Here is a 15631-nt window from a genome sequence, read left to right on the forward strand (position 1 = left end):
AAAACCACTTTTCTTAGCTCTCTATAGACAGGCCCGTCCAATTTATTCTCTTGACCAAGCAGTCTGTGACAGATTCCTCACCGCAGTCATTGATCATCACTAACGTTCCTCCCTCCTCATAGCCTTTCAGTAGTACATCTCCAACTTCATGCATGAGCTCTGTGCAGGGAATGAACTCCTTACACAAAGTACAGTTCTCACTCCTCTTCTTACCTGCTGATCCTTCTTAAACACCCTGTAACCGTCCATGATCACGGACTGCACCAGCCCACCACGTTTCCACAACTCTGCTCAAGCCACAACCATTTAACTGCATGTAAGCTCCCCACTGTCCTTGTTCACTGTCCTCTGCACACTGTCCTCTCCAAGCGGGGATGTGGAAGTCTCCCTGCAGCCTTCTCACATGTGGACTTCTTCCATTTCTACTGGTTTCTCATTTACTTCTGGGTGTCCCTATCCCCCGGGTTCACTGGGGGTGTTGAAAGTCCTTCTCACTCTGTAGACATTACAGTTACATCCTGCTTCACTGTCGCGACGGAGGGAAGACACAGTCACTCAATATGAGTGATCAGCAGACTTCATTTATTGTCCCTTACAGTCACCTTTTATGCCTTGTTATAATTAGCTCATACATATTACAAAAGTTAAGCTCATTATTGGTTAGTTACCTAAATATCAAGTCCGCCCCTAGTTTCTGTTCTGTAGTTATCGGTTCCCACCTGCAACATTCTTTTCCCACCGCAGTCTTCCTGTTATTTTGTAACTTTTGCTTTACTTCAGATAAGCTGAGAGCGATGTGCATTTTTGTCCAGCCAGCTGGACTATGTCTATGAGACCTTTTTCAGCTAGCCAGTTATCCACACTTCACAAACTGCTCTGCTTGAGAGATCTGCAAGTATATTTGCTTTAGACAGAAGTATTCAGCCATTATCCATTTGATCTCATTTGTATTCACTGTCTGACTATGATGATTTCAGCACAAATTGAACTTTGCTGAGGAGGAATACGTTTGATTATAAAAGGGATTGATTTGGAAGTTGTAGCCTGGAAAGTAATTTCCAGGCTTTAGTTTATAACTCCCAGACCATCAGTTTTGGGGGCACTCTTTCAAAACATAAAGCTGAATATATTTTTTATTTTAAGTAACCCCAAATAGAAAAGAGGATTCTGTCCCCATTCTTTTATGTGACCGGCTTGCACAACAAGAAGATAAAATTCCCATCAACACATTTATCAGGCTTATTGAAACATCACATTCTCTTTCCCCCACCCAAAAAAAAGGACAATGACAACACACGACAATGCTGACACAAGGCTGAATGTGAGTTTACATTTATGCTTCTTCAGATCTAGGTTTAACCTCTCTGATGTTCACCTGTGTAGAAAGCATTATGTTAGTTTCCCTCAGAACAGACTGAAAGCATAGTTCCTAAGTTTAGAACCAAATTCACTTCAAATACATGTAGTTATTCAGGGTCCAAGATCTGGGTTTGGCCCAACATTTCTGCACTTGGAGCATGAACACACAGTCAAAGATGACCGATTTATGACAGCCTGACAAATGAGTAGCCATTAACAGAGTCTAGTAATGGACTACCTCCATGCTCTTCACACAACTGATGTCTCAGAAACAGTATAATAACTTAAGCTATCTTCAACAAGCTTTACCTTGATATTATCCTTGTGTTCATTTACCGATGCATATATGTATTTCCTTACTTTAGACAAATGTTCTTCCAAGTCACTGTTGTTCTTAGTGGAGCTGAACTTTTTCTTCAGATCAATCATATTGTCACCTCCTCTTCTCACTTCACCGATGATTTCAAACACTCGTTGCTCAATGCTAAGGTGATAGACATCCAACTTTCCCTGCAATTATCAACAGAGCCCATAAGAGATGAAACGTGCACATATGGGAAAGCAACATTCAGAAGATTTCAGAAGTCTCTCAACTACAACCAGATGGTCTTTCTCCGTAATTATTTTCCTAGAATCAGTGTATCAGGAAGACAGAGCAATATTCTTCTTGCATCCAGGCACTGCAAGAAATGGAATTTCAATTGTACCATATGCAGGCAACCTATTGGCAGTCCTGGGATGTATGTATTTAATGGAAGTAGCAGCATCATGGTGACAAAATAGGCTCTCTGGTGATAACTGAACTCACGCTCAAGGTTGCAAAAGAAATCACAATATTCCTGAAGTGACTATTGCCCTGGACACAGACATTAATGGGTTCGTGGACCATCCATCAATACTCTGGGGATCTGATGCAGGTGGTTACTCTATAATACATATGGTCACAATCAGGTCAGTTTTTACAGGCTCGATTGGGGTATCTTATTTTTGTAAGTAATGATATATGTCACCCCAAAGAAATCAGTGGACTACTTGAAAACAAAAGGCATTGTTAGAGTAACCAATAAAATTATGCAGTAGACATAAAGTATCCAAGAAAAATAATGCAGAATATTACAGACTTGAAGTATTATATCCAAAAAGTTCACTCCACTGTAACTAAAAAGAGCTTCCATCACTCTCTCTAATGTGGTACCTGTTCCATTGAGAATACGCCTCCTCTCTTGGAAAAGGCACGCTATTTTTCTACCAGACAGTTTTACAAGATGCTTCTAGCAGCAGGAGATAAATGATTCACCCATTCATCCACCTGGCACACTGCAGCAATTTATTCCTTTGAGTGCTACACTTGTTGGCAAATTATACAGCAGCACAAAAAAGACCAGTCAAGTACTCCCTATTATTCTGTACCTACTTTTAGATGGACACAAGTCACAAATAGGTTCTGCACTAATGATTCATATTCATCCTGTACTACTTTTCTAATCATCTCTTTGAGACCAAGATTTTCTTCCTGTAAGTCAGTGAGCTGGGCTCTGAGCACAGTTATTTCCATAATCATCCCATGGCACAGCCCCGTCATCTATCACAGCAGAGATAGAGAATGAGCAAAGCTAGGGATGAGCAAACACTAGCCAAGGAATAAATGATCCAGAGCTCTGAATATGTTATGTGGTACCTAATCAAGTAGAGCAAGAATATCTTCTTAAGTGAGTGGCCTGATGAAAATAATCCTTTAATGATACAGAATAACCCATTTTGTATATCCCTGTTCATCCCTGTTCATTTTAGAAACATTTGTTCCCTGAAAACAGTAGGAAGAATTGTGGCAGTTCGCAACCAGTATTTGAAGGAGGCAAATGCATAAGTTTCATACATAACCTCAAAATATCTGTTCCTGGTCATCAGGAAAGAAAGATCTCCTTGCTAACAGGTATGAGAATTGATAGAAGATGTGTGCCGAGGACAGAGGAGCAGAACGATTAGGGAGCAGGATTAGCAAGTCTGATTTTAGGAGAAGATCCTGTGCATGACTGCTGTGTCAGTGAACCTGGCCTCCCACAGTGTAACCTCCCCTGACTCCGGAGAGAAAGTCAGAAGAACTGTGACTAGGCTTTGTTCAGTAAGCTATGAGGTAATGCATTTATTGGAGCAAATATGCTGTCTGCTGATAAGCTTGTAAATACAGACCATGTAACATTTAATAAAAACTATTATGTGTTCCATTTGTTGATATTTGACAATTAACAAACCCTCAGAAAGGACACTCAGGTTGGCACAAATAGGAAGGTACATGATAGAACTTGAACAGATTTAAATGACAGAATTTCCATTTCACATAGGTAGGTCATTGCTAGATATAAATGTCTGGTTGTTTTCATACCACCAAACAGCATTCACAACCGGATGAACACAGCTGAGGAAAGCTAAAAATCATTCTTAGCATATTACATTACTCAAAGAAGAAATAGGCACAACTGCAGACTGTAGGCAGAGCCAACAGCACAGTATGCTTGCAAGGTTGCCTGGCACCTCCATATGCCAGATCTAAGTAGTAAATGCTAATAACTTCACTGGATTCTCACTGAAATTTTCTATTTCAATTTTTGTCGATTTTTTTGTCTTCCAGCAAACATTACTGAGAGACTTTTGAAAATGAATGCTGGGAAAAAATACATGTATTTTAGCCCTTCTGAAAAATTCTGGTGACCTTTATTCAGAGCAGCACTAGTTTTCCTCTGTTTTGGGTGGGGGTTTTTGTAAAATCGGCAAAAAGTTGGTCACATCCTAAGACTTTGTTAGAGGAAAAAACCTACATGGTTCATGTATGTTCCTTAGAGACTTCTTAGTTTTTAAACTATCTGCTATCCCGGTTTAGCTGATCGTGCCTGAACCTTTCTCATGGTTTCTACTGAGCTTGCTCTTCAGACTTGCAACAGCCCCTGTTAATTGCTTTAGGCTAGCCAGAAGTGGAACTGGGAGCAGGAAATCCCTTCTGAGATTGAAGCAGAGCCTGGAGATAGTAGGCAGCTGGCAACCCTGGGCTGCTCCCTTCAAGTACAACACAGATGAGACAGGGATTTGGTGGTGATGGGCTAGCAAAGTTGGGGAGAGAGACTCCAGTGCCCAGAGGCTCCAGAAAAGTCCTACCGGCTCCTCCTGTGTCCTTCCACCCACCTGAAACCTCACACGTGTTTCTCATTTTCTCTCTCACACCAGCCTTCCCAAACATGTGGACAAGACAGTGAAATCAGGCAATAAGGGAGGCTGCTGACAAGACACTTTACAGAAAAGGATATAGGGGCAAAAAACTGTGAAAAGCATGAGAAAGTGGGGCAAAAAGCCCAGAGAAGAACTGAAATCTTGTAGTCAGTGATCAGGACAGATAAGAAAAAGAGCCTAGGAATGAAATCCAAAATGCAGGTGTTCTAACACTACTGTGCAAACATCCTGAAACCCAAGCATTCTTCTCCCTAGCACAGGTTTCTGTAGAAGCTGACGTACCTCTAGCAGTGGAGTCTGTGCTGATGGAGCCAAGCCTCCAAGTCAGCTAACGGATTACATGGATATCACATGATTCCACAAAACAGCATTTCTGATTTATTGGCTGGGTTTACTTCTTTAAAAAATTCTACCCACACATACCAGCTATCCTGAAAAACACAGCTGAAGTTGCGAAGTCAGGTTCTCAGAACTTGGCAGGAATTGCGCAGCTGTGAGGTAGCATACCTGGTACCCATGCTGCAGCTGAGCCTATGTGCCTGACCCACTTCTACTTTCTATCTCAGTCAATGCACAGGATTGAATTGCTCTGGGGAAATGCCTCATGAAGGAAGGGACCCATCAGCAGAAGTTTAAGTTTGAAGGTTACCAGTATATCACCTATTGTGAATATTAACCGCAGAACAGCAGGCCACTACCTTTGCCTTCAGGTTATCTTTGTTTTACCAGTCCTCCTGGTATGACGTCTGGCATTGAGCACAGAAATAGCCGCCCCACAGCCCCCCTGCCTTTCTTCTCAAAGACTGTCACCATGTATCTGCACGGTGGGACTCTGTTCCAAATGAGACCACTAAGCGCTGCCAACCGATAGACCACAATCACCGACCTGCGTCAGGGCCATACTGCTTTGGTTGCCACATCCCTGCACTGCGTGCGGCTCCTGAGGCAAAGCACAAAGGTGCATGGTGGCTATGCTTGTGCAGCCCATCTCCACTTCAACAACTTCCCAGCCTGACAGCCTGACTTTATTTTTTACTTAGCAGCTGCCCTCTACCCAGAGAAACCACCTTCCCCATTCTCAAAGAGTAGAATCAACACTGAGCATACCTGTTCTTTTGGGGAAAGTAAATGCTGCTGCTGCTACTGGAGAACATTTTCATAAAACACGGAGCAGTCTCAAAGTTGCAGTGCTCTCTGGCCACGATGTCACAGCCCACTACGGTGAGACACTGTTGTAAAGGGCTTTTTTAAAAAGTCACCTAGGAAAACAAAATAAGAAACCTTGCAGGTGGCCTGAGTCACAAGAGTTGCTATATATACAGCATCCATCAAAATGGAACATGATCACCTTATTGTAAATAAAATGCCTCTGCAATATTAAAATGAAGCAAAAAGAAAAATATTCAATGTAAATGTTTTTGCCTAATCTACAATTTCACTGAACTAATGGAAAACAGATTTGTTAGCTTTTTGACTGATTCTAGCTATAATGTTGGGGTTTTTTTCCATCTGAAGCTAAAAGAATTTTTGGTAGAGAAATTAAATTACCAACTCAGAAACTTCCTGGGTTGCAGTTGGGCCCCATCATCCCTTCTCTTAAGAAAACATGTTGTGTGTTTTTTAACCAGGAGTGGTCATATTTCCATAAATATTTTATTTAAATTTCACTGGGGAAAAAAAAAAAAAAACCAAACCCACCTAAAACTGCTTCCTAACATCGTGCTGGACCCCTGATTTAGCAATGACTCAGGAAGAAGAGTTCCCACTACTGAATCCGTGAATAGTCCTGCAATCCTGCATTGCGGTTGCATATAAACCTCCAGCCCCAACTCATCTTCACATTATTACAGTCCTGAGAGCTGAAATAAACCTGTCAGAAGGCAGTAGGGCAATACACAAGTTTGCTGCCAACGCTGCTATTGCAAACCAACATAATCTGAATCTAAGCTCATAAGCTTAAGAAATGTGTTTCTTTTTTAGGTCACTGATTGACAAGAGCTTTAATAAATAAAGCTGTAAACATGATTTAGCTGTTGCTTAGATAGAAATGCAGAATACGTACGTCTGTATCTGATTCTTGGTAGTTTTCCATCAGCCTTTGAACAAATGCCTGCACTATCTATGGTTGTACAACTGAGAAATTTTCTTGCATTACCCTGTGTTTCCAGAGCTCTTCAGGTACAGAGGAAGAAGCAAAGAAAAACAAACAAACAAACAAACTCAACAGAATAAAACTACACATCAGTGGGTACCACTGTCACAAAATATTGATCCTTCAGTAATCCCTGGGATTTGATGATGGGTACGCTTTATAGCTTAGGGTTTCTCAGCTTTCCTAAAATGTTTACCACAAAAAGTAAATGTCATTGCAAACAGATTGCAAAGGCTGTGTTGAACTGCAATATCAAATTCGTTCCAGTATCAAAGCCAAAACGCAATTTTGTTATGGACCAGTCCTGTCAATAACGGCCTGGCCCACAATTGTGTACTGGAGTTTTCTGAAAATATTGAGTAAAGAACGTGGCTTTTGTGTGAAACTGAACAGTTCTGTGCACTGGTCATTGCTGCCTGCAACCACATCCAGTGGCACTAGGACACGTTTTTCTTCCCTTTTATTTCCACTTTTTCTTTGTTTTACTGTTCGTGCCTGTGAATACCCAAATTGCCCACACCTATGCAGTAATTGTACCAAGTAAACACCCAACATACTAAAAAGTCTGGCATTTAAATTGCACTACTAGGCCTAAGATATTAACACTCTGAGACAGAGTAGAGAAGTAATTTCCTATCAGTCTCTTTTCAGGCTGCCTGCAAACTGCAGCATAGTATTCAGCCTTGTTTGCACAATCGTTTTTTCAATGATTATGGCTAAACATTCAATGTATAAAGAGAAAGTGAACTCAGATTTAGGGAATCTGAATCTGTTGAACAGACAGAATAAGCAGGTCCTTGCAGAAAGGTGTATAGTGTCCCAGTACACAACTCTGCACAGCTTCCCCTTGATGTGTTTCTGGAATTTCTCACAATGGGCTCTCCAGAGCAGAGGAGAGTTTCCTGAGGGTAAGCCCTTTTTCATCAGTGATACCTTCTCCACAATTCAGCCAGCCCCTGGCCTCCAAACGAGCGCACAGGGAAGTGGGGAGCTGAGAGCAAGCATGCTCTCCTGTTCACATGCAGGGCAAATCTTTGCTGCCTTTATGCATCAAGGCTACTTTTCCCACTCAAGACTGGGGCTCCCACACTTCCCAGGAAGGGTATTTTGATTGATTCTCCTTACCAGTGGGGAGATTGCTTTCATCTGGCTCTTCAGACATCACTAGAGTTGTTTCCTGGATAATTTTCTTCTGCACATCATGGACCATGTCAATTTCTAGGCTTTCCAGAAGCTTTTGAAGCTAGAATCAAGTTTGATACTTAGCTCTTACTAACTTTCTACATTGCTTACAAAGCAACTCGCCAGCTAGCCAAAACTAGCAGACTGAACCAAAGCAATTCTCTTTCTGTTCTTCTCTAAACACAGTATTTTCAGATACTGTATCAAGGTCAATACCATTTGGGGGTGACCATATGCCTAGTGCTGTGCCACAAACACTCTGGATAGAAGCAGATTCCCCTGCTGCTCTGGGCCCTCCCAGGACACACACCTAAGTCCACGCAGCAGAGGTGCTGTTGCAGAGCCTCCCAGCCACATCTGCCAAACTTTCCCCCGTGACAGCCTCCACAGGCCACCACTTCATTTACCAGAAATTGTAGGAAAACGTGATGTTGTGTGGTCACAGAATGACAGAATGTTCAGGGCTGGAAGGGACCTCTGGAGATCATCTCATCCAACCCCCTGCTAAAGCGGGTTCTCCCAGAGCAGGTCGCACAGGATCATGGCCAGGTGGGTTTTGAATGTCTCCAGAGGAGACTCCACAGCCTCTCTGGGCAGCCTGTCCCAGGGCTCTGTCACCCTCAAAGTAAAGACATTCTTTCTCACATTCAGATGGAACCTCCTGTGCTGCAGTTTGTGCCTGTTGCCCCTTGTCCTGTCACTGGGCACCACTGAAAAGAGTCTGGCCCCATCTTCCTGACACCTGCCTCTAAGATACTTACGTGCATTGATAAGGTCCCCTCTCAATCTTCTCTGTTCCAGGCTAAGCAGGCCCAGCTCTCACAGCCTTTCCCCTTAAGGAAGACAGTCCCTCGCAATGCCCCACATAACCCTCCCTTTAGCTGGTACACTTGCAGTTCAATTTCTGATGCTCCTCTGGGGGCAAGTATATGCCAAGCACTTATAACAGGCTCTCCAAACTCCTCCTCTGTGCCCATTTGTCTGACCATGGCTTTCATGGCCAGGTACAGGATATCTGTGCTAGAATCACCAAGACATGAGTATTTCAACACATTCTCTCTCAAAATCACTGTTTGCATTTACTGACCTTAGACCTTAACTTTGCTTTTTCTTCCCCTGCCCCCATTCCTAACCTGTGCAGAATCTGAGTCTCAGCTCACCGCATTAACCCAACCGACCTGCAAGTGGGACAGGACACTCTCTTCTTCACTGCTCCTGCCTTATTACATGGCTCAATGATTTCTCCAAGTTTATAATAGTACAAAACTAAAACAGTGGGGAAGGAACAAGAGGTGAATCAGATAAAGAGGGGAGGTCTGATCACTGGTAAGAACTTGTCTATCACCATTGTTGAAATAGACCAAGAAATTCCCTCCACCCCCTCCCCCTGCTCTCCTTTGCATCAGATCATGGGTTTGCCAAGTGTTCCTGAATGCTAAGTGCTGAGGCAGATGAACACTTTGCTCTTAGAAGCCATTAGCAAGGTATATATACCTCATTTCGTTTTACTGCTTTAATCATGCTGCCTTTTAAACCCTTGATGCCATGACACAAAGGTTAGCATAGAGCTCAGAGCGGGAAGTAGGGAGCTCTTATCTGTGGAAGGGGGTGGGTGGGCATATGGAAGAGGGAAACACTGTGGGATTTTTGAGTACAGTAAGTTTGGTAGATTGCCTGCTAGGAAGGAGCTGTTGCAGGTGCCGCTACAGAATCTTCTCCCACTCAAAGGCCAGTGTAAGCAAAGCCATGGGCAAGGAGCTCACCTCTCCTCCCAGGAGGCAATAACTGCTAAGCCAGATCTCGGGCATCAAAACAAGAAAGCTCTGGGCATGGAGAGACTAGGAGAGACTGAGGTTGGGGCTCTCCTGCCCAGCCCCATGGTGGAAGCACAAGCTGTTGCTTGTTCTGCATGGACAACTTGCACCCCTGACTCCCAACCCTCCTGCAACCCAGTCCTGCTCTGCCCCAGAGCTGCTCCCTTGGCAGAGTTTATAAATTAGTTAGAGGAAAAGACCATGGGGCCCCAGCATTGGACTGTGCCCACTCTGATCTGGTGGTAATGCACGGGAGGTGACACTGGGATACAGACAAATGGAGGCCAGAACAGAGCAGATCTGATACCAGCTATTTACACACACACACACACACACACAGTTATTCTGTGACGGATTCAGACTTGTCAGACTCAAGTGCTTTGGCCTTGTAGGGACAGGCCCACTGAGCATTGCTTCCTCCGTACTCTGTCGCATGACAACAGTGTTATGCAGTGCCTTCAGGCACAGATTTCACCCTTGCTGTGTCATCTTGCTCTTTCACTTCCTTTCTTGTAGTTTCCGGGAACGAAGCTTTTTCAAAAGTGATGTTCCATTTTCTGCTTTCAGAAGGGCCTCTCTGATGGAAATCTTCCAGTTTTCTATTCTCGACTGCTCAAAGTTGAGCCAAGTAGGAGGGTTAGGAAGAATTCTACTACAATTCATCTAACAGGCTTCCAGAATTTCCATTTATTCAAGTACTGTATTTAACATTGTTTATGCAGCCTGAAATGCAGAGGTGGGTCACACAGCTGAGAAGAATGCATTTGGAAAACATCATCAGCAAACAGTTTGAATAGACTTTGAAAGAGGGGAAAAAACAACTGTACTGAAACAAAGAAACAAAAGGTAGCTCTCAAGCCTTTAGAGAAAAACATGAGTACTAGGTTAATTATAAGCAAAAATAAAGGAAGGTAGGAATAAAAAAAAAATTTAAAAAGGCAGATGAAATGGGGGGACAGGAGGAAAATGGATGGAGAAGGCAAAGACTTTTTTTTCATCTTTTCAGTCTCTCTGGAATATTTTTACATCCAAGGTTACTTACCCATATTGCTCGCAAAACTCTTTGTAGAGGGGAACTGTATTGATATCCTCAGTCCTCAGCTTGAGTCAGCCTCATTCTGCCTTTAATATTTCCCATTGCTTCCATAGTATCAGAAAAGATCTCAGCAAGTTAAGTGACATGACCGAGTCATGATGCCTCAGCAAAAGTTTGCACATCTTTTTGCTGTTCTGCAACCCATTACCACTTGAGTCAACCGCTTCTGCCCAGTTCTGCTGGAAGTCACAGGGAAATGTCTTGCTTCAAAAAGCTATGACAAATATTTCACATGATTTTCTTTGCTTAATATCATCTCCTGAGATACACAGTAAGACAAGGCATGCAACAGGCTATTGTGCAATCAGAACTTGCAATGGGGCCTTACATCAGTGTCCTTCAGAGCATGGCACAGGAAAAAACCAGCCTACCTTTGGATTGCAATGAGTGCTCATATACAGCAGAGATGGGGGTAAAACTGCACAGAAGTTAAATCCTTTGGGTTATTGCTGCTTTCCTCAAGTGAATAGCTTCAACAGCAGCACTCTCTGCTTGGTCTCTACTAAATGTACTCTTACAGAAATCAAACTCTTAGGTCAGATCTTGAAAGAAGCAGACCTTAAAATAACTAAATTTGTCCTTTCTGCTCATTTTACCTTACCTTACAAATCGATCTGCGTGTCTGTTTTCCATCACAAACAGTCTGAATCTCTGCCTGTTCTTTGAACCAAACCTTTGTGTATTTTCTGGCAGTCTTCAGGTGCCCCCACCAACATTCCTAGCACCATAGAATCATAGAATGGTTTGGGTTGGAAGGGACCTTGAAGATGACCTAGTTCCAAGGCCCCTGCCATGGGCAGGGACACCTTCCACTAGACCAGGTTGCTCCAAGCCCCATCCAGCCTGGCCTTGAACACTTCCAGGGATGGGGCATCCACAGCTTCTCTGGGCAACCTGTTCCAGTGCCTCACCACCCTCACCGTAATAAATTTCTTCCTAATATCTAATCTAAATCTGCCCTCTTTTAGTTTAAGGCCATGCCCCCTTGCCCTATTGCTACAAGCCCTACTATTCCTCACATACACGTCCACAACACAAGTACTCAGGGAAGTACAGCCTGGAAGTACCTTGCCTCTCCTTGACTAGATTCAATCTTAGACAATGGCCAGCCCGTTCCTTTCCCCTTTGCATCAAGTAGCTCTTGATACAGAAAGAGCTGGACCTTCGCTGGGGTGTGGGAAGAAGTTGGGACAGTCTCTGATTTCTCCAGAAGTCTGGTGATACTAACAGACCCTCCAGGGGCATCTATCATATCACTAGGGTTTCTCTCAAGAGCATTCAGGATTTATGGGAGACAAATTGTTCCTTTTGCTTCTTACCAGATGGTCAAGAATAGGTGAGGTTATTACAGTATACCTTAGGTCTAGGTCACTTCTGTTCACAGGGATTTGGTTGCAAAAACTGATGGGAGTCCCACATAGAAGCTGTACAGTCCCAAACGGACTGAGTTCTCAGAGGTACCTGCTTGCAAGGCTTGACAGTCAGCGTGATCTCCCACAGCACAGCTGTAGCTGTTCTGCACTACATCCTCCATCAGAAACTGCATTGCCATCAGCTCCCCATGAGCAACTCTTCGATCTGCATCCTTGAGGCTCACAGGCATGGCTGAAGAGGAAGGGAGAGTCTCTGAAGGTGTGCCATACACAGCTTAACCGGTAACAGCGAATCTCGGGCTTTCTATGTTATAAACACAAATGGATTTCAAGCTTTTAGCACTAAGGCCCTAAAACACATATGCCCGTGCATAAGAATTATTTGATTCTCTATTTCTAGCACACTAGGAAAATGATAAGTATAGGTTAATTATCAACAAAAATGCTCTGCTCTGCTTGAAGATCAAATGTGAAGTCAATGGTAAGATGAGCTTTTGGACAGAAAAGGGGGAGATGTTTTTTGTTCACTTCTGTTCTTTAAAAAAAAAAGACAGGAAGCAAGATAGCATTAGTTTGTTTTCCTCCTGCATCCTAGATTCATCTTGTCTTTATGTCTTTGGACATAAGCGCAAGGCTGCTGTGTCACTGTACCTGCATGTTGTAATTTATACTAATTGTGTTGTTGATGGCGACTGGAAAAAATCCTCCATCCATTAGGAATGTCCTCCAAGGAAAATGCACAAGCGCCTAAAAGAATAGAGATGACTGTTCATAAATAAGAACAACATTCAATTAGTTATGAGAGTCCTATGTAATCTGATCAGGAAAAGTCAATTCAGAGGCCCAGCTGCTATTTGGTATGTGATACACTGCTCTGACTTTGAAAGTAGGCCATGTATTAGAAAAGAGAGAAGCATCTATTATCCTTCCTTGGGAAAGAAACAGTAAGATTCTTTCCAGAATACATTTCCTACCAAGATGCTGTGCTACTTCTGCCTCCACAGAATAGCTCCCATGTCCTTACCTACCTATCGTCAATCATTTATTCCTGGTTCTATCTCAGAGGCATCAGGACATGTTATTCATCAAAGACATCCAGATTTTGCATGCCAGCACAAATCCTGTTTCTCAGTCATGCTACGAAGATTCTATCTATCATTGTCACCTAAATCAAAGCAGGGATGGCAGAAAACGATATTCCTATCGCTCATGTTTGGGAAAGGCATTATTAAAGGTAGTATCTGATATTGAATAATTAGCAGGATGGCATTAAAATGAGGAAACATGAAGTTAGAATGATTATTTAAAGCTACCTATTGCCTTGGAACATGCTAATATCACCAGCAAGGCTCATCTTTACTTTCCTTAACACAACATCAGCTTTTATTGCTGGTGTCATTCAAGGTGCCTCTTAAGCACATAGGTATGTAATTTGGCATTATGTAACTCTGTGTGATGTCATATCTAAGAAAACCACTAGACCTAAATATTTGCACAGAACCATGACACACTCACTGGTCAATCAAAACAGCTGCCAGGTAATGAGGGAGCTCAGAAGGTTAATTACCCTAAACTGAAAGTTAGTAGAATCACCAACATCTATCATGCAGAATAATTTCATTTTGGTGACATCAGTGTGATTACATTACACCTCAAATCTTAATTACTCACTTCTGTAGAGAGTGTTTACTAGAATTCCTAGTGGTGAATCAAGTTAATAAACTGTGATCATGAGATTTTTTTCAATTAGCTATTAGTGTTAGGTTCTTTGCAGCATTGTGGGGAAGGAGTAAGCACACCGGCAAGAAGTGCAGAGGACCTTATTCTCCAAGGAGCTCAGTGTAAATGGAGGAAGAGTGCCTCTGAGGGTGTACTTTGCTCACCATGCAGCTTTGAGGATCCAGAAGCTGTGGGAGCCTCAGCTACGAAGCAAATGCACTCTGAATCACAGAGTTACTCAACGGAAGCAACACGTGGTGTGTCATGTCTGTAACACTCTGGTAGGCTGAAATGTTCCCCGAGGACAAAAATGTCTCTCTGTAAAGGAATCAAAATGTTTGTATTAAAAAAAAAGTAAGATGACTTCAAAATTCTCCAAATGGTCTATATCAAAATTACCTGCACCTCATTATAATCCAACATGGTAGCGACTGATAGGGATAGCAGCAATGACAATTAAAACAAATAAACACAAATGTTAATGATGTAGACGCATGTGTGAAAGGGCCACTGGCTGGGGACATTTACAGCAAAACATATGTCTATGCTAATGGAGCGGGATGCTCAGGTAGCTAATAGACTAGATAATAAATAATTCAGGAGCTCTAAGGCTTGCTATTCCTGATATTAGGACAGCTTCCTATACAAGGTGGGAGAGACACTAAAGCTTTTCAAAGTTTTCAAAAGTGCTTGTGAACTTTAGAACCTAAGTTACAGGATACTTGAAGTTGGAGTTGAGCTAGGTTTAGCAACACTCCCCACTGATTTTCACGTGACCAGGTCTCACCTAGCAAATGCACCTAGCCTCACACAGCAATGCATGTGACACCAGAGCCCAGCTAAACCACAGGAATGCTATTCCAACATGGTTGTATAGCACTTCTGGGACCCAGCTGGCTCCTCATGCTTGGATTGCATTGTGCTGTGCAATCCCACACCTGAAGCTACTTTTTACTACACTTTATGCGTCATGTAAATACATTACTCAACCAAGTTTAGGCATGACTTTGTCATTGCAGCCTCTTTGTCACCCTCAATTCTCCTGTGCTTCATTCACATGCTTTTAAAACAAAGAGCCCCTGTTCAACCAGAGCTTGAATATAAAGAAGCAATCTAGACTGCAACCCTTTCTGTAGCTGCACATCCTCCTTTGAATGGCAACTCTAAGACAAGGATCTTGTTCTTTTGTTTTGTCAGACACACATAAGTGCTTTTAAAAATGACACAGAGTTTGCATCAATCACAGGACTAACAGAGGAATTACAGGGACAAATAACAGCTTCCAGGATCAAACTTGGCAGAGAAGTTCAAAAGAGATTAAATGTGATTTAGTGTCACGCTGTAAGCCCTGGTGCAGAGAAAATGGAAATTAATTTCACTGGCCATAAGGAACAAGAAAGATGAAGCATCTGATAATACTGCATTTTTTCTTACTTTCTGGTAGCACACAATTCCTCATCTGAAAAAAACATTTCCCTCACCAGTTGCCTTTACAGAATTTTAATCAGGAAAAATAGAAGTAAAAGCACAAGGTAGTTTTATTTTCTTGCGAGTCTCTAGAAAAACCTTTAGTCTACAAATACGTACAATCACAACTCCACTGGATAGCACAAGAGTGGTCACAGCGGGCCAGAGCAAAGTTCCATCCAACTCAGAGCCCTGACTTCCATAGGGAACAAAAGTGGATTCACGAAAAAGATTGCAAAAATGTCCA

General features: G+C 42.6%; 1 long non-coding RNA gene across 4 annotated transcripts; it reads right to left on the reverse strand.

Moving 5' to 3' along the window:
• Window positions 1-862: 862 nt before the first annotated feature.
• LOC130151875 (uncharacterized) lies at window positions 863-14220 on the reverse strand. 4 transcript variants are annotated; one of them, XR_008822776.1, is made up of 4 exons: window positions 6644-8383; window positions 5689-5840; window positions 1720-1869; window positions 863-889 (listed from the first exon to the last, which is right to left on the reverse strand). It is a non-coding gene; the product is annotated as an uncharacterized LOC130151875 (long non-coding RNA). The 4 variants fall into 4 exon arrangements; XR_008822775.1 differs by lacking the exons at window positions 863-889; window positions 6644-8383 and adding exons at window positions 10772-12945; window positions 14082-14220 and having other exon boundaries at window positions 896-1869; XR_008822774.1 differs by lacking the exon at window positions 863-889 and having other exon boundaries at window positions 896-1869; window positions 6644-6753; window positions 7859-8384.
• Between the last annotated feature and the right edge of the window lie 1411 nt (window positions 14221-15631).

Source organism: Falco biarmicus, chromosome 6 (genome assembly GCF_023638135.1).
Source record: "Falco biarmicus isolate bFalBia1 chromosome 6, bFalBia1.pri, whole genome shotgun sequence".
NCBI classification, from domain to species: Eukaryota; Metazoa; Chordata; class Aves; order Falconiformes; family Falconidae; genus Falco; species Falco biarmicus.